At 39.1% G+C, this 23,129-nt stretch overlaps 1 protein-coding gene across 19 annotated transcripts in view; it reads right to left on the reverse strand.

Annotated features, from left to right (window-relative positions):
* Positions 1 to 23,129, reverse strand: part of MBNL1 (muscleblind like splicing regulator 1) — a 190,429-nt gene that overhangs the window by 157,258 nt on the left and 10,042 nt on the right. For 14 of the 19 annotated variants that reach the window (XR_004322349.1, XR_004322348.1, XM_032486158.1 and 11 more), the window contains exon 1: positions 10,999 to 11,132. The exons of 2 other annotated variants lie outside the window; for them this stretch is intronic. The gene's annotated coding sequence lies outside the window, so the exon portion shown is untranslated. Of the gene's footprint in view, positions 1 to 10,998; positions 11,133 to 23,129 lie in introns of those variants that run through there. 3 more of the 19 variants (XM_014553575.2, XM_032486165.1, XM_032486170.1) reach the window with 2 other exon arrangements.

The following is a 23,129-nucleotide window of genomic DNA, read 5'->3' on the forward strand; positions in this document are numbered from 1 at the left end:
GAGTGCATACAATGACCACACGATGATAAACAAATTTAGCATGTGTTCTGGAGCCACCCTATCACTTCTCGGGGAAATTTTTATAGCATCACATTATTGGTGTGAAAGTACATTATCTTCAAAACCCTTCCTCTGAGAGGATCCCAAATGGCCAAATGCCATGTTATAACAAGTCACACTACTGCACGCCCTTACCATACCTGCTGAAGACAGGAAGGCTGGTGTGTTTTATTTTGCTTAGTTTTTTATAAACCTAAGAAACAAAGATTATAAGCATTTGTCAAACTGAAAGCCATCTGTAATCCAATGTCAAAGTCAAAGGATGAAAATGTATTTGCTAGCCTTTTAAATCAAATTTAGGTTAGGTTACCCTCTCTGAGTCTCAGTTTCCTCATCTCGATCAAAAGGACGGCGGTTCTTGCCACACAAGCCTATTCCCTAATGGTGCAGCACTATGACTAGGGCTTTTCTTTCTTTTTTTTTTTTTTTTTTCCTGAAATGAAGATAAGCCAGCAATGTCTCACATAGAGAAGATGCTCAAATATGGTAGCTAGTATCACCCTGTTCATACTGTTTCCCTCCTTTTCTGAAAAGAGCGCCCAATCTCCAGCCTGTCAGGCACCACCTCCTCCACACAGCATGCATGCATTCCACAAAGACTTCCTTCTTTGAATTTCCCTCCTTCATTGAATTTCCTCCTATGGTACTCAATTGTATGGCGCCAATATTCAGTTGTACAGTAAACTTTTCATGTCCTTCTCCCCAACTCAATTACATGTCACAGAAGAATAGAAACTATGTAATTCTCCTTTGAAACCTCCTCTCCTGACCTACTACAACCCCTCAACTCTAATAGGTGCTCAAGATATATTTGTTAATTGATTATTTTGCACAACACAAAGGATAAATTCATTTTCCTTTGTCGTCTTATTATTAACAGAGGAAAATAACTTTTTAAGTGAAAAGACCTCAGCACTTAGTAAGCTTTAATCCATTACTAAGTAACAATAATTTCTTCCTATATTAACTGCTCCCAAAACGGTATCTACTTTTAAAATCCAGTCTTCAAGCTATATTTTTCTAAGAGAGTCATTTCCCACATTCAATTTTCAGTAAATGTGGTTTCCCCAGAAAGCATTATGCAGAATCCCATTTGAAGTATATATTTTCTCAATAGTCTCAATTATTGTTCTGGACATTTCAAATTATTTTTTGGAAAAGTCATGCAATACCTCAGAGAGTCTCTACACCTGGGCTAAAGATGCCCTTGTATCCCCTGTTGTTCACTTCTGCAATGCTCATCAAGTCTCTTAAAGTCTTCTGGATGGGGTATTTAAGATCACTTGCCTTATCTGACTGCCACTAAGTTCACCATGCAGCTTTCTCTGGAGTGTGCGAGCAATGAAATTCAAATAATGGCTCAAAGTAATCTGGAGTAAACTTGTCCAGTTAAAATTGGCCCAGTGAATAGGAAGGCAAAGAAGAATTTCCAATTTTAATATTATTTAATCTTACTTACTTTAAAATGAACATTTTCTAAGTATTTTTTATGATTCAACAGAACAGATTTTTATCATATCTTTATAGCACAAGGCCAAAACCAGATAAGGCCAAAAAAAAAAAAAAAAAAAAAAGTCTAATAACAGAAAAAGGCATATTCTAAATGCGGTTTTCACATAATACTAACAGGCATATAAACAAAAGGAGATATAAAGCATTGTTAACATTATTTTCTCTAGCTCTATATAAACTTTCTATATTTAAAGACATAAACAGTACAAGTTTAAAATTATTTTCTGTGGATATTGACCATCTAAATGAATAAATTGGTAAGTAGTTACAAATAGAATCTTTTCTTGAAAACTGTTGATTTTGTGAGATCTTATGTACATTAAATACAGTCACTGCTCGGACATCCTCTGCTTAAATTATCAGAAGCCATTTACTTTAAAAAGCATCTAAGACCCTTAGGAAGAAAGGCCTATGAGTACTCCTGTAAAGCTTTCTATTTGAAATATAACTATCCTTACAACTCCAGGTAAATGTTAACTCAATGCAACTACTTATTTATACATTCTGTTTATAAGACTGTCAGATTATTAAGGATTTTTATTTCCAGGAAAAAGAATATCATGGTTACACTGATACCTTCCCTAAAATAGCAAGGTCTGAACCGTATAAATGTCAGCCACATTGAGCACATTGCAAACTTGTTTTATCATGTATCTATCTGCCACCTGGTTTATCACAGAGGATACTTTACACGGGCGTTCTGCATGAACTTTAACGGGACCAGAGCTGCCTAGCGACAATGAGACACTTCCTAGCAAATAACAACATAGCCCTAAAGATGAAATTACGCTTACTTCAGAATTACCAGCTTGGGATAAAAAATTAATGGCATTCTATAGTTCATCGGATCCTGTGCTTTAAAAAGACTGACACAGAAATGAACTGTTTTAAGAATTTAACATCCAAGAAAATATATACATATATATATAAAAAAAAGAATTTAACACGTATCATCTACTTAATGAAGTCATAGTCCCTGATAAAATGTAATCTTAGGTGTTTTTCTCTGAGTGATATTTTAAAATCTAGTTCTTCAAACTAAAAGAGCTTACAAGTAGCAATATGATGGACAGGGACAACATTAACAATTTAAGTTTTAAATAAGGAATTTCGGATGAAAAGTTTTAAAAATTCTTACCGTATTTTTAAAATCATTTTTAAACCGCCCAACACCTTTAACATCCACATCTAATGAGTTGCTACATCCTGTGGACCCCAAGCCTGTCACTTTTTCCCCAGCACACGTGTCCTTTTCATTCCCCAGTCATTGCCCTCATCTGGTCTCTCTTCTCTACCCCATCAGCTCTACTTCATCCTACAAATGTCCTATTCTTCCCCTAAAAAAAGTCACTAAAACACAACTCCTGTATGGTTACTTGCCTAATGAATGTCTCCTTATGTTTCCATTGTGTATCAAACTTCCTACCTGTTCCTCAGTGCTCTCCAAAGTGGAGCTCCGATCTCCCTTTCCCACCCGATGCCTCCTTTCTTCTACCCTATTAACTGCCTCCCTTGAGGCCCGTTCTCTCTATCCTCTTACTTTCTAGCCATTCTTCTAGAGTCTCCTCAAATGCTGCAGAAAGTGTTACTCCTCTGGATTATTCCAAATAATGGCCTCAATCTCCTATCCGTTTATGGCCTCAATCTCCTATCGGTACCCAAAACGAGTATTTGTTAAATCCTGTTTATTCTTTTACATACAAGCATGGGCTGTAGAACTGGTCCACCTTGGGTCACCTCCTTGCTATGCCACTTACTAGTTAGGAAACCACAGGCAACCTCCGTCTCCCCATCTGTGAAACCAAGATGTTACCAGTACCTATCTCACAGGGCTGTTCTAAGGAATACATGGATTAATTCATAAATCTTATCCTAGCACACAGAAAGTAGTCCAAGATGTTAGTAATCATTGTTAATGTTTATCCTCATCACTATGCTTTGTATATGTTTGCAAGCAAGACAAAAAATTGGTTAAAAATATGGACACTGGAATAAATAAAGGAAAAAAACAAGTCTCACAGGTCTGCAAATGACAAAAAGTGCTTTCTACTCATGCTTCTTAATCTTTAAGATAAAAGTCAGAAGGCAGATTTTACAAGCTGTCAGATTAAATGAGATATTTTGGAAAGAAATGTACAGCAAGTGGCAACTTCTATTATTAACTATTATTTACATGTTCATAATTTCACAGGTGTCAAAATTACACAACGGGAAGAGTAAATGGTTTTCCCAGCCCATAAACCTAGTCAGATCTGGTTTGGTAAATTAAAATCTATACATTATGAGACTTGTCTGTGCCCCAACCCCCCAAAGTTTACTACTCCTTTCAAGATATAGAGAAAATGCAGTAAATATATAAAGATACAATAATTTTTAAATGATAATAACAACAATGATATTATTACTTCTTATATTTACAAGGTGTTCTACTTTTCAAAACATGTTATCACCCAGTGAGGTCTGTTTTTATAGTTTGCCTGCACTGCAACAAACGCTGGACTTTCAAAACAAATTTAGATATAGTGTTTATAGAAACTGATGTATCATTTCATAGCCAGGACTTTTGAAAGCTAATCATTAGTACACAGAAATATCACTGAGGGAGTTCCCTAGTTGAAGAATACCGACTTGGAAGTTCACTTAATGGCTCAGAGCTTTTCCCACCAACTTCCCCCCACAGCAGGCCATCTGCCCTCCTACTCTTTATCTAACGATCACCTAACCCGACTATCACCACCCCACCCCAGACCATCCCTCTACTAGGATAAGAGCTATCTATCTAAATAGAGTGCTAAAAGATCATCGTAGAGGTAATTCTTTTCTTGTGATCAGATAAGACAAAAACAAATAAAATATTCACCTATCATTATTACCATCATCAACAATGCTGACAAATGGATTGCTGGAATAAGCTGGGAACAGTCTGGTCTGTAAGGTCTAAAACTAAGTCAAGTTCAACAAATGTCTTTAATGATGTTCTAAATATGAATAGGAACTGCTTAATGCCTTAGTTGGCATTCTTGTTATTTCACCTGCTAATGATGTGTCTTAACTATTAAACTGTAAAGTCTTTCACTGTTTATAGTTCCTCACACTCCTACTGCATGTACTATTGTTAATTAGGCTTTTTAGAATTTTCTGGAAGAGTCTATCCAGTCATAATCATTATAGAAAACAGTTAGTGGGCAGGGATTTTGAGTACAGTGAGTATACACAATGTAACCACATCTCCCACAGACTATGTACTTAAAAGATTTATGAATTATTTTTGAAAACCCCAAAAATTGTATTCACAATTGTGACATTTCTACCAGTGTCCAAAATCATCAGCTATATCTTCTGTTTTAATTTAACTTTTCTTTTATCCAGCGTCACATCAAACTGGATACTCTGGCTATCTCTGATTAAAATCTCCTTCCTAATACATATTTCTCTCATTGTTGTTCTCTCATTATACATTTCCTTTCCCAAAATGAAATCACTGGTTTTTTCATATATTATTTTTACTGCTTAACCTTAATATATAGATTTTTCAGCCAACAACCTTGTAATTATCCGTTTACTTTTAACCTAGCTTTCTCTTGAACAATTTTTCTACATCCACTGGTCACCTTAGTTACCCACTTCGGTTTTCTGATACATTTGTAACTATTTGGTGGCTTCAAAAGTTGACCTCTGAACACTATTCAACAGTAAACAGATGATAAAGCTATCAATATTTGAGTATAGGACATTTGGAAATTATGTATTTCTATCAGCAAAATGAACTAGATAAATAAACTAGAACATGTATGAATATCCTGTGTCTGGATGTTAAATATCAACATTATGAAAAACACAGAACTATCACTGAATAGATATAATTAATGCTGCTTTAACAGGATAATATTTTTGTAATGTTGAAAAATAAAGAATACCTTTTGTTTCCCATTATTTATGCATTAGAACTGTTCCCTTTATTACATATATTGATCAAAGCTACATTAAGACTTATCTTTCCTTATCCAAACTTCCATACCACGGTATCTAACAATTGCTTATGAAATATTCTTTTGCTACTTTACAGTTACTTCAAAACCTAACTTCCCACACCAGACTGCCACCTCTTTGAGGACAAGGTGCATCTTGATTAAGTTTGGTAGAGGTCACTGAGCTTAGTTTGCTATTTTTGCCACAATATGTATTTTCCTATAAATCAACTTTAAAAAATTAAGTAATACCTCAAGTCAGCATGGAGTGTTTATTTCATACGATTAAACATGTTCCCATGATCCTAGGATTTTGTTAGTTTTTTTAAATAAATTCATTCTTAGTTAATAGCTCCCAAACTGCTTTTAAAAATGAAAATACAGAGAAAATCCAGTGTTAAATATACATTTTTTTAAAGAATCTTTTGGAGGAAGAAATATCTTCATTTTGTGACCTGAGCCAAAGAGGGACTGGAATGAAGCTGTCATATACATGGACATCAACCTTTGGATTATATAGTATTTACCATAATTCTTTTTAATAATATTATGCTATTTAATAAACAGATGATTTTAATCAGTTGACATTGTCTTGGGAAAAGTCACATCTTCATACATATACTCACATACAAATTGTATCTACACTTGATGGAAGTATGTATGTTATTAACTATTATTCACTTCTTTGGGTATGTAACATAAAACTCTCAATTTTGTAAAACAATGTAAAAAAGATGAAAGTTTGTCTTTTGGAGCAAAGACACTTCTTGAAGCATGATACTTCAGAAACATCACCATTTTAAAATAACTGATCTCAATGGAAAACTAATTCTCTACTCTATCTAATATGGCTACATTTCATCTTGAGATTAATATATCTTGAACTGTTTAAACAAAGGGTAATCACAGAAACCTAGAGTAAGTTCTCAAAATTAGTGGGGAAAGTGCCAAATATAGAAATGCCCAAGACTCTGACATAAATCCATCAAAGATTTTTCATTTTTATGGACATCATAGGCACATGTGGTAAGATGCCTCTGGGAAATATGAATCGTTATCTGAAAGAGATGTAACGGAATCATTAAAAGACTAATAGTAATAAGTAGAAAACTACAACCTTATATTTGCTAAGTGTTTTTTCAAGGATATAGCTGTAATGCTTATATAAATTATTTCTTATACTACGAAAAACACTACATAGGCACCAAGTTCCCTACCTCAACTCTACAACTACAAAATATGTCTAAAGACTTTTAGTGCCATGTCAATAGCTCTTCCTGAATCCTCTGCTTTGCAATCAATACTTCTCCAACCATTAGTGAGTCTGCTCCATGACTCATCAGAAACAATATATGAAGTTAATGGGGATCACTGTTCCCCGTGGGCTCCACACATGCACTGACACTAATGGCCCTGATGCCTCACGTAGTGGGAGGGAGATTCAAGATGGCACCAAGCCGGGAGGCAACTCTTCTGAGGTTCTCCATAAAATCTGCTCCCTCCCCCCTACCAAAGAAGAGCCCATTGCATCCATCTTGTCTTATATCTTTGGCATCCTTCAAGGCAATAAAAGCAAGCATACTTTATATGGATAGAAAAGAACCGCATTTTTTTTGCTTAACACTCACTGTGCATGGCAAAATGTACTTTGGTTATGAAAATATCTGAAAGGAATGTTTCCAGGACCTATGCCATTGTGCTTTGTTTACCAGTCAGATGCTTTCTCAAGAATGTGTTCAAACTATAAAGACAATGTCTCCGTGCGTAGGAATTCTTCAAAGCCCATGACGTTACTGCAGAAACGTATTTTTACCTTTCCTAACATTCAAAACAATGCCTTATTCCCTACAGGTGAAAATCTTTCTTTCTCGTGAATTCATTCATCTTTGATTTACAGAGTCAGGAGTTTGTCTGGATTTATTTGGTGTCCTTATTTTCTAAGGAAGGAAAGTCATAGCAAAGGAAAATATATATTAAGCATTTGAAGATAATTGCTATTTACTGAAAACTCTATTTTAAAATAAATTTTAAGTGACTCGTTTATTTGGTAACTTCAGGACAATGATAACTATAGTGTCTCTAAAAAGTTCCTAAGTAGCAATCATACTCTATTCTGGCCTTTGAGAGGTGTTAAGACTCATCCCCTAATTATAAGCCTTTTCTCTGTTATTACTACCTCACCATTAAATCTCTAAACTAAATAGCAGTTTTGAGGAAATAAAAATAGATGTTAGGTGGTGTGTTTTCTCAAATTTCGGTTACAATGGATAAGAAAGACTAGGTATTTCTACATATAATAAACTTCTTTAGCTTGTTAAAATAAAAGTCCATTTTATTTTGCAAACTCTTCATAGTTTCTCCCAGAATATTGCTTTCTTACTTTATTCTAAAACAGCCGTGTCCAAAAGAAAGGCAATGAAAGCCACACTTGTTAAGTTTTCTAGTAACAGTATTTAAAAAAAAAGGAAAAAGAAACAGGTGAAATTAATCTAACAATATATTCTACTGACACCAATATATCCAAAATATTATTGCAACATACAATTAATATTTTTTAAAAAGTATCTGATGCTTTATATTCTTTCCTTTGTACAAAGTGATCAAAAGCCTGGATGTATTTTTCACTTAGCGCAAACCTCAGTCCGGACAACCACATTTCAAGTCCTCAACAGCCACATGTGACTAGTGGCTACTGTACTGGAAAGCACATTCTAGATTCCAAAAATATGAAGCTGTTTGGCCTAAATGGCCACATACTTTAAAAATCTTCCTATAGAGCAGCCCACTATGATTAGTACTGCCGTTAAGACTTTAAACTGAGCCAAGCATTTAAGGGACTATATTTCACTTCCTTCATCTGCTCCACTGACTTCACGTCTACTGCCCACCTTGATGCCTTGAGTGTAAGAAACCCCAATCACCTATTCTTTTCAGCTTCTTCTAAGCAAGATCTGAGATGTTCTCTAATCTCTGCATCTTCTATCACTAAGCAGAAAGCCAGAAGGTGCAGCAAGACTATTCTCTATTTCCATAAATAGGTATGTCAACTACAGGCCTAATATATGGAGACAATGATAAATGCAAGGGCAATTTTTTTGCTTAAAGTAAAGATAGGAAATTTTACATAACAAAGTCACACACCCTTCCTCAATGAGAAATAACGATATTACTCGTCCCCTTCCCCCCAGGAGAAACCCTGGGATAGTCTGTTTTTGGTCTGGAATAGAACCCAGTGTTTCATTTCATAGGAATTCTGTGCCCAGAGGAAGAACAGAATGTTGGAATCAGAACTTAATGAATTCAACTTGGAGTCTAAGTTTGCCCCAAATGTGGAAATGTAAACACAAGCAGTAATATCTCAAACCATAAAACATTTTGGATTCTGGGCTGGCATAGCTGCATGGAGTGCCACACTTGCTGTGTATCTGCACACAAATTTGTTCTTAGTTACATGAGGGGAAAAAAATTAAACTAGGCACATGTGAGGTTTTCTGACTCTCTTAGTAATAATAAAACCTGATTATCACATCTTAAGTGACACTGTAATTATCGATGGATGATGAACTGGTTTTCTGGTGCTGACCCAATCTGTTCCCTAAAACACAAAAGGCAACTCTTGTCGTCCTCGGTGAGGAAACCCCCTCATTCAACAAATAAAACTAAAAGCCATGTCTACCTTTGGAAAGAAGGCCTAACAACACACTAGTAATACAAAAAAAAAATTCACCCCTGTTGTGCAAATACACAACACTGATGAAAATCAGAACTCGGTAGGCTTCCTAAAATACAGTTTTGAGCTGTAGTTGTCACCAACTTAAAGAAAGCAAAGATGCAAGTGACAACTATTTGCTTTCTCAGGCTACAAAATAACTAGTCAGCGTCTCTAGCTATCATACTATACTCAAGACATTCTGTAAGTATTGAACTAAGTATTCCTGGGGTGAATTTTACAGTCCTTGAACTTTCATTTTAGCTTGTCTCAGTGATAATACTTTATCTCAACAGCAAGACAGGGAGAAACACCAACGCTCTCAGGAACCCACGGAGATAACATGGAGTGGATCACTTAAACGCTGGTATAGAATCGTTATGTACTAAATACCCTCTGCGTATAAACAGACACTGTGTTCAAATCCAGGAGGGAGGAACACCGTGTCCACTGGTGTAGTATTTCAAAGCACATTGCAGAGGGCCTGCAAATCCAAAGGCATTAATTATGACTTCTCTCTCAGTGTATTAATTTGTTTAAGAAATTCCTCAGAGTGTGGCAGAGTTTACCATCCATTTGCTGTCGGCTTTGTGCCTGGGCGGGTGGGCACACAAAGTAAAGACAGTGGCATAACCTTCCTGGCAGCTTCTCACTCAGTCTGAATCCTAGGGAAGCACTCTGCGCGGAAATACACCACAGAGCCCGAGCAGCCGCCTACTCTCCCGGGCCAGGAGAGATTTAAGAGCACAATTACTCTTCCGGCTACAACACTCTGGTTGTAAAGTGCTCTGAGAGGGGCAAGGATAAGCTCCCCCATATACCTGCTCGTGTTACAGGCTCTGGAATCAAAGTATTCTCACATGACACATTACTACCAATAACAGATTCCGGCTCCGTTTAAAAAAAAGAAAAGGAAAGGAAAGGGGGGGCGGGGGGGGGGGGACGCGCTACATATTTGTCCTGCTTTTGTCTAAAAAAACCAGAATCAAAGTCCTAACTACTTTTCATTCTTTTCGACCCCTCAAGAAAGCAATTCAATCAACTAACTGCGGCTCCACCCAGAGAGCGTCTATACTTACTTTTCTTACAGTTTTTGAGTGACGCACTACAAAACGATTGGGGAAAAAAAAGGAGCCCTCTCATGCAGGGCGTCTTCCGCCCTGTAAACTTGGCAAAAGGCAAACTGGACTGAAATACAGCACTCTCCATATAAGGAAGCCCAGCTAAACATGTCATGCGTAATTTATGGGTAGCAGGCAGAGAATTAACCTTTGAGTGCACATATTTGGCCCAGATGAAAACAGGGCTGGATGGCAGCCCCGGGGACAGGGATGCGGGATCTCTTGGGAGAAACCGTGGCTCCCATCTGATGGACTCGCATCTTCCCCCGACAAAGGTCGTTAAGTTGTAAGTACACTTCCACGCACCTGTTTCTTTTATCCCCTCCCCCAACCTACTCCCCCCCCCCCTTCTTTCTCTTTCTTTCTTTCTAAGCTGCCAAATGGGAGGCTGGCGTTGCTGACAGTGTCCGCAGAGCCCCGGGAAGGGCTGATCGGAGCTGGGCTGCAGCTGCACAACCTCCCGCTCTCCCTCCAGCTAGAGATGGTGTGTGATAGGAAACCATTCCAGCGTGGTGAGCCGCCCCAAGCCTCCTCTCACTTCCTCCTTCAGCCATATACAGCCCCGAAAGAGTACGAACAATGCAGAGCAGCAGAGCAGCGCGAGCAAACTGTGAAAATGGAAACTTACCTCTCACATTTTTTTTTTCAGAGGCAGCCCGACTGCCGAACGAGTGCCCAAGGCATTGTGGGAGTCATGATTCCAAGAGGCCCGCGATTTAAAATTGAACTTGTCAGTTCCCGGTCACGGGAGCATTGTGAGCGCCACAACTCATTCAGCTGCAGTGAAAAGACTGTTGCATGTCGCTGTGCAGCCTCTTATCGCCGAGGTCTGGTTTCCGCTGCTGCTGCGCGGCCCCTCCCCCGCCGGCCCAGCCCCACCAGGAAGCCCTGGGCGGACTCGTCGAGCCCCGGAACGCACGCGGCGGCGGAAAAAAAAAACGCTCTTCAACTTTCCGCCGCCCTCCAGCTCTGCCCCCCGCCACCCCGTCGCCCCTCAACCAAACAAAGTCCGCTGGCGGTGGTCATTGCCACGTTCCGATCGGCGCAGAGAGCGAAAGGAAACCCGAGCCGGCGCCTGCGAGGTGCATCCCCGCCGCCTCCCGGTGGTATCTTCCATCTTATACGTTCAACATCATAACCTCCGAGCTATAGTGCAAACGGGACGCACCCCTTCTACTTTCTGCGGCTTCCCACTGGCTGGGCAGACAGATAGGTTCGTTTTTTGAAAGAGGCCCGTGGATGGATGGGGCTTAGTAAGGCAACTGGCAAGGTTAGACAGAAGGTGAGTCTCAAATCAGGATAAAACAGTAGAAGCTGATGGAGCTGCCGCCTTAAAATGCACCACACGATTTTTGAACCTGGATGGCTCACAGGCGGGAAAAACATCCGCAAGACTGCCAGTGTGTATCTTTCTCAAGTAACAGGGTGTCCAGAGTTTTGGAATTCCTTAGTAAAATTTCTTGTCACACAAGCCCGAACACTCACATACCAGCTTCCCATCTACTTTGTAAATAATATTTGGAATGTAAAATCCCCTTCCTTCCCAACTCTGCGTTATATGATTTATAAAAAGCAAAGCCCCCTCTTTCAACATAAAATACTTATTTTCTGAAATACTGGAGTAGTCCAAGGCAAATAAGTCATATTATTACTGGAGCAAAAGAAACCACAACCCAAAATCATAATTCACTGGGTGTTATAGGATGTAACTTGGCTTCACTTTCAAGGGAAAGAATCCTAGACTATCGTGATGTGATCAAGTTTTGGAGATTCGGGGGCAGAATTTCCTTTGGATTTAGGGAATAACTTATTCAATGATGATTCTAATTAAAAACATTTGTTCCATGCTTTGGATACAATTTAGAACAAAATGCTAGATATTGTGCGACTATTCTTCCTACAAGTTTGTTAGGTTGTGTTGAAGAGAGTGGGGACGGTTTAAGGAGGAGAAGGAAAAACACCATGAAATGTACTAAAGTACGAAAATACTTCCAGAGGCACTAATAACACACTTGAGTTCTCGACCCTTGGCTAGATCCACAAAATGCTGAGTTAATATTTTGCACTGCTCCCTTCCAGAACAAATAAATAAATTAATTCTATGGTGCCACTTCTCAGTGTTAATCATTAAAAAGTACGCAAGTGCACACACAGTGGAAGCAAATTTTAAAGGAAACTGACACTTTCTCAGAGAATAGGGATGGGCATTTTCTATCTGCCAATTAGTAGCTACCCCCAAGCTATGAGGGCTTCTTCCTTTCTTCTAATTCAGCATTCATTTCAACAACTACATCAACAGCCTGCTTGCTATGCCAGAGATTCGAGAATGTATAACAGAGTCCCTGCCCTCAAGGATAATACCTCTATTAGGAAGAGACAAACCAATTAATTCTTCCTGAGGGCTTATGCTAAAATGATGGCGGTAAGCCCAAGGTGGGCCTGAGGAGTGTCAGGAAGGGTGCCTGGAGGAGTTATTTTAACGGGTACCTTAAAGGTGTGTAGAAATCATCAAGATGGAAAGGGAGTTGAGACCAGATCCAGTGGAGAGAAGAGCCTGGCAAATACAATGGACTTGTCAGTCTCTTTGTTAGAAGTAAGAGATGAGAGTTGTACAGGAGTGGCAGTAAATGAGCTAAAAGTAGGTCTGTGTTAATCCAAGGAGTCTCAGCTTTACTCTGAAAACTGTGATGAACTAGAGGCGTTTACACATCAAGGGGATAGGTGGAGTTTGGACTTGTATTTCAGAAAGATCCTGCGGCCGCAGCTTGGAGAGTGAATGGGAACGTGGGGTGGAGGCCGATGGAAGAAGGGTGATGGGTGTGGACAGACTGGAAAAATGACTCATGCAGGGAATGAGGAAGGGAGGAGCCTTGGGAGACTCCCAAATCCCTGGCTTAGCCTACTGGATTGTTTGCTACTTGCTTTTTAATTCCTCCGGTTTGCCTCCATTCGCCATGACACAGACCCTGGCTTCTGAGCTGGGCCACCTATGCTGGCAGGTTAGTGTCCTCGCTGGCTTCCATGGACCACTCCTCAGAATGCCCAATGACCCGCTAAGGGCTAATCCTGCTTGTAGGAATTTATTTTCATTTGTTCTCAGACCCTTGTAGACTTTCAAGTTAGAGCTTTGCTGTCCTTTTTTCATGTGGGTTAGAAAATTCGCTGTTTGGAACAACATGGTGAAAAACAGGACTTTGAACCTGTGTATGGTGCAAGAGGGGAAATTATTTTTCCACTTCAGCACTGGAGAAGGTGGGGAAGTTCTGGGAACAAAAGAGAAATTGAAACTGAGGCAAATTTTCTGCTCCACTGAACAGAATACGAAGAAATACAAGAAAGAAACTTGAATGTTAGAAACAGAATAAACATCGTAGTAAATGATAAAGAAGAGGGGGGAAGTGTTATTTCACATTAGATAAAGGAAAAAAGGATGGCTAAGAAACTCATATAAAACAATGGTCAACCTAGGACTCACAAGTCAGTCGAAATAAATTGTGGTATAAAACTTCATTGCCACTGATTTAGCTTAATTTATTACCACTGATAATACTATAACATGAATAATGACATTTAACATTTTGAAGCACTGTAACAAACATTAGATCATATGTTAAAAACATTAAACCATGTTGTCAGCTTTCAACTAGCAGTGGCATTCTAACCACATTTCAAATTGTGGAAATTATTAAAAAATCATCGTAGTAATAAAAAGTAAATTGTTCCCCATTTAGAATACCAGTAATATTCCCTCAGTGCTAGGATAGCATTATGGTTTCTCTCACTCCTCTGAAGGGCAGTTATAGTCCATAGGTTTATGAGTGAGAACATCTTTAAGTATAAAAAGAATGTCATTTGGGGGTAGAGGGGGAAATTATAAAAAACAATTTCAGATGAAATAAAACTACCTTTTCAGATGAAGGAAAGAATATTCACTACAGGTTCCTGAAATATTTCAGACCATTCAAGTCTTAATTATACCAATGAATCCCAATAGAAATACAGTTAAGGAATATGGTTTTCAGAGATAATATCAACTACCTGGTTTACCAATAATACAGATACAGGAAATAGCATTTATCTTTTTCATTCAAATGGGAGTCTCTAAGGCATCTGTGTAAGTACGTGGGTCTGCGAATTGATCTTTCTTGTCCTACACACCTCATTTATAGTCAATAAGCTCTTGCTGCCTTCTAAATATATTTGCCTTTCCTGCCTCAACCCCCAACCCAACATCAAAATGAAAATATCCCAAGAAGGTATGCGTTATAAAAATTGAAATATGAAAAGATCTTGAATCGTGGATCTAGAAGTGCTGTTTTTAATATACCAGGGTAGAAAGAATCCATTGCAAGATATTGTCAAAAGTGAGATCAGATTCAGGTCCCATGATTTTTAATCCATGTTTAAATATAGATGGTTAAGAGAAGAAGCTGCTGGAAGGCAACAAAGAATTGGAAATACTCTCCTATGAGGAATTAACTTAACATGGATGTATCAGATGTATCTCCATTCAGTTTCACAGCAGGGAAGGGGTTGGAAGCATTCTTCTGTAGCCTGAATTCAAACTTGTTCAGGTATCTGAATAAATATACTTGATAGAATTGTATGAATTTAGTTTACCTAAATTTAGTTTAGGATCTTTATTATATAAAATCAACATATTTGTCTTAAAATACTTATAAAGATTAAAAGTTAAAATATTAATTTATGAGTTAATATAATTATTATGCATTAAAATATTAATTTTAATAAATTAATAGAGGTATTTTACCTAAAAGTTGACTCTAAATCTTCAGTATAGTTATTTTTGCATCTAGCAATAGGGAAATAGAAAACAAATTCATTTCGGAATTAAAGGTTTAGAACCACAGAATTTTAGTAGAGAATGGAAACTTAGAGTCCATCTGGGCCTGTTCTCCTGTTAGACCAGAACGTTGTATACATAAATTGGTTCCATGACAGAGAAGAACTGGTATCAGTGTCTTCTGACTCTCTCAGGCCATTTATTTTCATTGTTTTTCTTAAAGACACTGGGGCAACAAGAAGCTCTAATATAGGCCTAAGTGTTGCCCAAGTTTATGTGAAGAGGAGTCAGCCACATTAGATTTCTAGGAGTATAATTCTTTCCTCCTCTATGTCTTCCCTGTTTCTCTTTCTTTTTCTCCTTTCCATTTCTCCGTACTTCTTTCCTTCTTTCCACACAGAAAACACTTTCTCACAGTGCTTCCATTTCACACATGTTCATGGGGCATCCATCACGCTAAGACCTGTTCTAGGTATTATGGTTACAGAAATGGACAACACAGCCCAGTCACTTCCTTCAAGGAGTTTACAGTCTGCTAGGGAGAGACAGACACTAAACAAGTAAAGAACAAATACAAAGAAAAAGATAAACATCTGAGGCAATTTCAGATGGAGGTAGGCACTATGAAGAAAAAGAAATCAGGATGAGGGGATGAGGCAGGGAGGGTGTGTGTTAAACAGGATGGTCAAGGACTGAGATGGTCAGAGGTCAGCAGAGTCCTCAAGGAAGGGAGAAATATCTGGGGAAAAATCATTCAAAGCAGTGGAAACTGCAGATCTAGAGTCTTGAAACCTGAGCTCATGCTAGGGCTGGAAGCTCCGGTGGTAAATAAAAACTAATGGAATACCTAACCTCAGGGAGCTTACAGTCCAGTGAGAGGATTGAGGATCTTACATTAATCACACTCAACAGGCAAAGCTACAATCATTCTTTTGGTCAGTGGTTCCCACTGACGCGTTTGGTTATATTAGAGATGCGGGTGGGGGTGTAGTTGGCACAAGACCCAGCTCTGCTTTTCAGTGGTAACTAGCTTCCACTTGACTGCTGCTGCGTGGAGGAGGCTGATGTTACCCTCAGAACAGGAAATGCACCACTGCTGAGGATGAGCGCAAACTGAAAGAGCAGGCCCTGGCGGGGGCGAGGGCGGCAAATGGCTGGAGGCCCGACAGGAGGAAGCGACTTGGTGGAGGGCCCCGGGAAATACAGTCAACATTAGAATCTTCCATCTCAGAGCTGAAGAGGAAGCCTAAAGCGGCCTTGAGAGAGCTGAGTTGTGTGTGTGAGCCCGTGTGAAAGAGAGAGAGAGATTTTTTCCTCCTTAAAGTCAACATAGTATAGGAGATTCAAAACTACTGAAGATAGAATATTTTTAGAAAAAAATTAGCAGTGCTTCCAGTTCCCACGGATAGTCACTGGTAATATTACAGTCTATTTCCTTCCAGGCTTTTCTCAATACGTTTTTTACACAGTTGGTACGATACTACATATGCAATTTTGTACTGGTTTTTTCCCACTTCATTTCATAACTTTATAAAACAAATGACATCTCCCATGTCATTCATATTCATTATACACCACATTTATCACATAAGGTAACAAAGGCTGGAGAACAGACCCTTGAGCCTCCTGCCCCTTGTTGTAGTGTTTGCGAGCCTACCTCCCAGATCCCGAATTCATGTGTCTAATGTGCAATATATTCCTAGACATTCAATCTGGGGTATACACATGTCTTCTAGTACAGACTATCACTAGGAAAAGAAAATATACAATAATGGTTTTTTTCATAAATAAAAAAGTTACAAAAATAAATATGAAACAGGTAGCCAGAAAGTCAAAGTGGACATATTTCTTATATTACCTTATAATACATAATTCCATGTAATATTGTCTAATTCTGTCTACTGTCTCTTAAAATGATGTGTTGTGGTTTAGCCAAGAATCCCCTTGCAAGCTTTTAAAAATAGTGCCTAATAGATCTAACAGTGTAAATGCCAAGTGTAACTATCTTGTGGATTGTAATCAAAGGTGTTGACATACTAACACTGTTCCATTAGAATAAAAGCATCTGGAAAATGTGGCCATTGCTTTGTTTGTTTCTAAATGCAAACAAATTTTTGAAAATGCCAATAGCAAGGTTGATTCTTCTTTCCCTAAGTGTCTGCTGTATCTATCTATCATTCACTTCTGGAGTTCCTGTCTTTTGGCTTCTATGACACTCCACATGCTTCCCTCTTTTCGTTCCATCGTGTAGATTCTCTATCTCTGGATCTTCTGTCAGCACCTCTTACTCCTTCTTACCTATGTATTTCCAGAAATTACCTTCAGACCGTATCTCCAGAGATGTCCTAAGGGCACCTCTGAATAAGAAGAACTTTTGTCACATGAGTAAATGGTGGGAGACTCAGATACACATCTCTTTTCTTGTCTTCCCTTTTTGCCTTGTCCACGATGGTGGGAACCAAGTGGTACAGTTGTCAATTAATTCTTATGGCTTCATGGAGGCATCAGGTGCCACCCATTGCTCCTTGATTCATTTAACAAATACTTATTGCTCACTGACAAAGTAGCAAGAGTGGCACTTGGCGCTGGGGATACAGAGATCATTAAGACTTCTTCAGGTGCCCAGAATCTAGTCTAGTCAGAGGGTGGGGAGTGGAGGGGATACATGTAGGGGAAAAAAACTCAAGCATTTGGAAAAGAGTGTATCAAGTGAAACAATTCAATTAAATTCAACAAACCCATGTGCCATGCAGATGGCAAGGAGGACAGGGCTGGGTCAGGCCTCGCTCCTCAGACTCCCAAGCAGCTGACAAATGGTAAAATTACCTGGCATGTGTTTGTGAAGTGCTTGATGGCACAAGGACAGGCAAAGAAAAGTCACGAAGGGCTATTAGACAGACAAGGGACTTGTTCATGCGAACAATTTTAGCAAATCATTGCCCTAGCAACATGAGGAGAAAGTTTGTTTTTCTTATTTTTCATGCTGCCATTACAGAAAGCCTACTGAGGGTCAAGTTGAGTTCCCTGACCCTGGGGCTCCAGACAGTCAGGCTTCTTCCCCTGCCCTCAGTGAAACCCAGGCAGGCCCTGCAACTCTCTCTCTCCTCACTTCCCTCAGATCATCAATACCAAATCCCCAGTTAGGTGATGGGCGATTATCTGATTAAAGTCATTCACACTAAGGCGAGAATGAGGCTTAATCCTTCACAAGTGTTTGCTTTGACAAAAGGAGAACTTGTTACCCCTAATGAACTGCTAATTAGGCAGAACTTGGAGGCCTCCCTCCTCCTCACTTTCCTGGACTCCCCACCCCCACAGCCTTTCCTTTCTATTTCCCCTGCTGAAATAAAGGAAGATGGAAAACTGGTGAATTAAAAAAATGTTAGGGACCCTAATTATGTATGTTATCTCTTTGAGCCCTCACAAGAGACACGTGAGATGGTATTTATGACCCCATCCTAGAAATGAGGGGACTGAAACTAGGGCAGTGGTTCTTGATTTTGGCTGCATTTTGGATCAATAGAGTGCAACCACCTATTTCTGGGTTGCAATCAAATCAGAATTTCTGGGTGTGGCACCCAAGCATCAATATTTTTTTAAGTTCCTCAGATGATTCCGATGTGCAGCCAAGGTTTCCTAGAGCTGAGTTATAGTTTATGAAATGAAATTACTCAGAATCAGGGGCAATGTACTGACCTGCTCTGTTTCCTCCCTTTGGCAAGTAAAGTCTATTTGGCTCAACAGAAACAGTGTGCTCTGCAGGAAACCGTCTCAAACAGAGTTAGGTTTGGGTAACATGGTGCCCACGTGCATCTAGAAATGTGGGAGTTGGACTAGTTGTGGGAGGCAAGATGACATGACACTTCTGTCATGCACCTGGCTGGGCATGGAGCTTCTTAGGCAACCAAAATGTGTGTCACTTCATACCAGGTATGCATCAGTGGCCTGTGGGCTTAAAAACTAGCTAGAGAAACAATGAAGCCCATACAGAGGATAATCCTACATGTTCTATAATGTTTAGGTTGCTGTTTGCTTAGAGTTTTGTATCCTGTCTCTTTCTAAGAAATTGTAATCATGAGCACCTCTTGAGAATGACATAAGGGCCTCTGAGTATTCTGGGCCACTTCCTGTTGGATTTGTTTCTATCAGACTACAGAAAGTATATATATATTCTAGAATATATGCTTCCATGTACGTGCATATATATGCATACACATGTATATGTATGATTTTTCAGAAATAAAAAGTGGCAAATTTTAGTCTATTTTATGAATTCATTCAACAAAACTAACATAGTTAAACTATAAATACAAATAAATTAATAGGACATTTCTCATTTGAATATCATTTGCAGGTAATGTTAGAAGTCTTAATTTACTTTCTTTGTGAATGTGCCGTCAGCCCATATGGATTTCCTGGCCACACCTGGATGGACTCGAATGCCCGTATTTCAGCCACAGGCTTAGCAATGAGTCACTGCTGACAAAACCCGATCCTGTCTAGTCTTCTAAGTAATTAATGTTATTTTTAGACAATTTCAAACATTCTTTTCCCTTTTCAAACTTTTCTGGCGGTAGGCCACCAGCCCACTGGTAACTGCTGCATTTTCAGTGTATATCTTTTTTGCTATCAAATTGCCTGTCTGGCCCACAAATAGTCACTGAGCACCTGGCACAATCCTGGCCTTTCCTGGAATCTGAGGCTACAGGGTGAGCAAGGCAAGACCCCATGCCTCTTGAAACATACAGTCCAACAGGGACAACAGATACGAAATATTAGGTAATCATTATCAGTTAACAATATAAATTTGCAAAGTGAAGTGAAAGAGAAGAAGGGTGTGAACAGGTGGATCTAAATTCAAAAGATAGGCAGTTGTCATTATTTTTATGATCTCTTCTTTATTTCATTGAATTCAAACATCTAGAATTATAGCCCAGTGAGGAGCCACCACAGTGCTTGGACTACACATCTGTGCCGCCTGAATTCCTCATTTGTAAGACAGAATCCCATTACTAGTTGCATGAAACAGTGACGTTATTTCTGTTAAGGTGCAGGGTGTTCACCACACCGCCCCCGAGGGTAAGGTTCGAAGAAATCTGTGACTGATCAGTACTACTCTGACCTTGTTGTGTTTTGCTGTTTACTTTCGTTCATTTCCTGAGTTTAACCGTTTAAGGCTATGCCACCTACAGACAAAGCCAGCTTCTCTCTCACACTTTCAGAGAGCATAGCATGTCAGCTTTTGAATTAATATATGAAAATCCGCTTGTATTATCTTTTGTTTTGTCAAAGTTACAGGCTCTTTTTTAAATCCTTGTTCCTGATGTTAAAAAAAAAAAGAAATGTTTTTTATATTCCTGGATATAAAAGGTAACATGTGCTTATTTTAAATATTGTATCCAGTGCCTTTAATAGGAGTTTATTAATTCTGTTCAGGTGCCACTGTAAAGATGTTTATGCATGATTATTCTACTCCAGCAACAGAGCAGTGTGTGTAACTCCTACCCACACGCTTACTCCCATGCACAGTGTAACTTCCTTCTATAGCTTCAAGACGCCCACGCTCCTGCGAAAGCACTTTTCTACCTGTCATTAGTCTTTGCAATTAAGTAAAGAAAAAGGTAGCTGTATAAAAGAGGCTGGCCACTCTGGGCCTCTCTTTTCACAGAGTCTTTCTTCTCTAAAGATACTCTAAATTACAGCCTTAGCCAGAACAGTTTTTCTCCTTGTGAGGACTTTGAAGTCTGTTTATTCTTACAATGTACTGGTAAGTCTGTCTTGGAAAAAGCTGTAAATAGTTTGTCAGGGTCCCTAAATACTGACAATCTACAGGGGCCCTGGGAAGTGTTAACTCTGTTAGATTTGACTTGAACTTGTGGAAAAGGGCATGTTTGGCACCAAATATCCAATTTATCTGAGGCAGCCAGGAGAAAGTAGTACATGGATAATACTTGGCACAACTTTGGATGTCTTTCTTACCACAATGAAAGAAGACAACTGAAGTAAATCTATTTCATTTATGACTAACTTACCAGGTGACTAAAGGGAAAACACTGTCAACTTTGGGGTTATTGGCAACAGGTATACACATGCCAAATATGACACATGGGCCAGTTTTTCATTGGCGAGAGTCATGGCTTGCTGCCACCTTGCCCTTCTGCCTGTGTTGTTGGGTCCCCATCTCCCCCAGCCAACCTCGTGCAATGACCAGTGTGTGCACCACACTCTGTAAGAGAATCAGGTTAAAAACAGGGGGATAAGTTTTTCAAAGGCTGCTGCTCTGCCCATGGCCTTGGCTTCCATGAAATAAAAGACAGTTTTTGGAGCCTGTTATTAGGCATGAGAATTTGGACAGTTTCTCCAGGTCTCAGTTCCTGTGAACTTAAAATGTCTACCTCACAAAATTGTGCTGATGAACGAATTCATGAGAATTAACCTAATGTAGGTTAGGCCTTTCATAAAATATAGCTATTGTTATCATTTTAAATGGATGGTAATTACAAATTTTTAAATCTAGAATATTAAAAAAAATAAGCTCATGTTAAACTTCTTTTTGAAATATAAGGATTAAAATCAGTTGCAACTTAAAGAAATTTACAGCTATTTTTTACAAGATGAAAAGACAGATCTTCTCACAGTTTTTTTGAATGGACAGGTAGGAAGTAACTAAAAAGGAGTCCCAGACGTGCCCTGGAATGATACACAGGCCCTTTAGAGACATCTCCCTTAACTGGGCAGTGCACAGCTTTCTTTTGTCCAACTTTCCCCACCCATTTTACAAGGGAAAACATAAGAAGGACAAGCCAAGCAAAGCCAAGCAAAAGGCATCTACCACTTTAAAGAAGAGTTTATGATGCACAGTTGCATGGAAACCACTTCCTTTGGAGCCATATGTGAAGTTATTATGATTTTTTTTTTTGTAACCCAGTCAAAGCTGTTGCCACAGGATAAAAGTCTAGTTGTCTACTTGCTTCTTCTAAGTAACACAAGTCGAGATCCTTTCAGACATAGCTTCCCTTTTTTTTCAGATTTTATTCCTACCTCTCTGACAAAAGTGTATCTCTCAACTTCATCAGAACAAACATGCTCAGAGCTCTAAGAGGAGAAACGAATGACGATGTGTTGCTAAGTACTATTTAGTAACAAAGGCTCAGGCCACGAGAATGATGACACCATCATGCACTTTTGACAGAGATTCTTTTCCAACATGATGGGTCACCACCAGAAAAACAAAGCCAAATAAGGCAGGAGGAGAGACCACTTGGCTCTGGAGAAGGCATCCTTAGCATCCATTCTGGAGAACCATGAGCCCCAAGTTAACACAGCCCAAGTCCGTGCACTTTTTTTGTTCCCTTCCTGAATCCACTTCATGTGAACAAATGTATACTACGCTTATTGCAGAAAACCAAGTACTCACATACTTTCAGTAGATTTGCTTCGTGGTTAAGCTGCTCAGCTGTAGTAAGCAGCAAGTCAGAGAGTGGCTTCATGTTTCAAGAGTGGTCTCTAATATTCACACACTGCAGATACTCATACACTTACTCTCTCACACACATGCACTTGGAAACCACACACCATCTCACACTTTGCACTAACCCGATATATGGTGAGTCATCACACCCACATAGGGGGAAAGGATGGAATGCATCACTTGAGTAGCACATAAGTTGTTTGCACCCCTCCACACTTCCCAATACTAGTAAAAGTTCTTCTATTTAGGTGTTGTCAGGGGCACTCAGAAGTTAGCTCCTGACCCCTACAATATCTTGTCTTCCTGCCTTGGGGAAATGACAGTTGTGTTCCTCTCCACCCTGCCCATTGTCATCCTTCTAGCCACACTCAGTCCAAGGTCTTCTTTGTCAGCTCTTAAGGCAAACCAAAAATAGAAGAAATCATACTAGTTGTAGTTAACTTCATAAGTATAGAGGGAGGTCATTTGTTCTCAGATATTAAGT

The sequence above is a fragment of the Camelus ferus genome, chromosome 1 (genome assembly GCF_009834535.1).
Source record: "Camelus ferus isolate YT-003-E chromosome 1, BCGSAC_Cfer_1.0, whole genome shotgun sequence".
Taxonomy (NCBI): Eukaryota; Metazoa; Chordata; class Mammalia; order Artiodactyla; family Camelidae; genus Camelus; species Camelus ferus.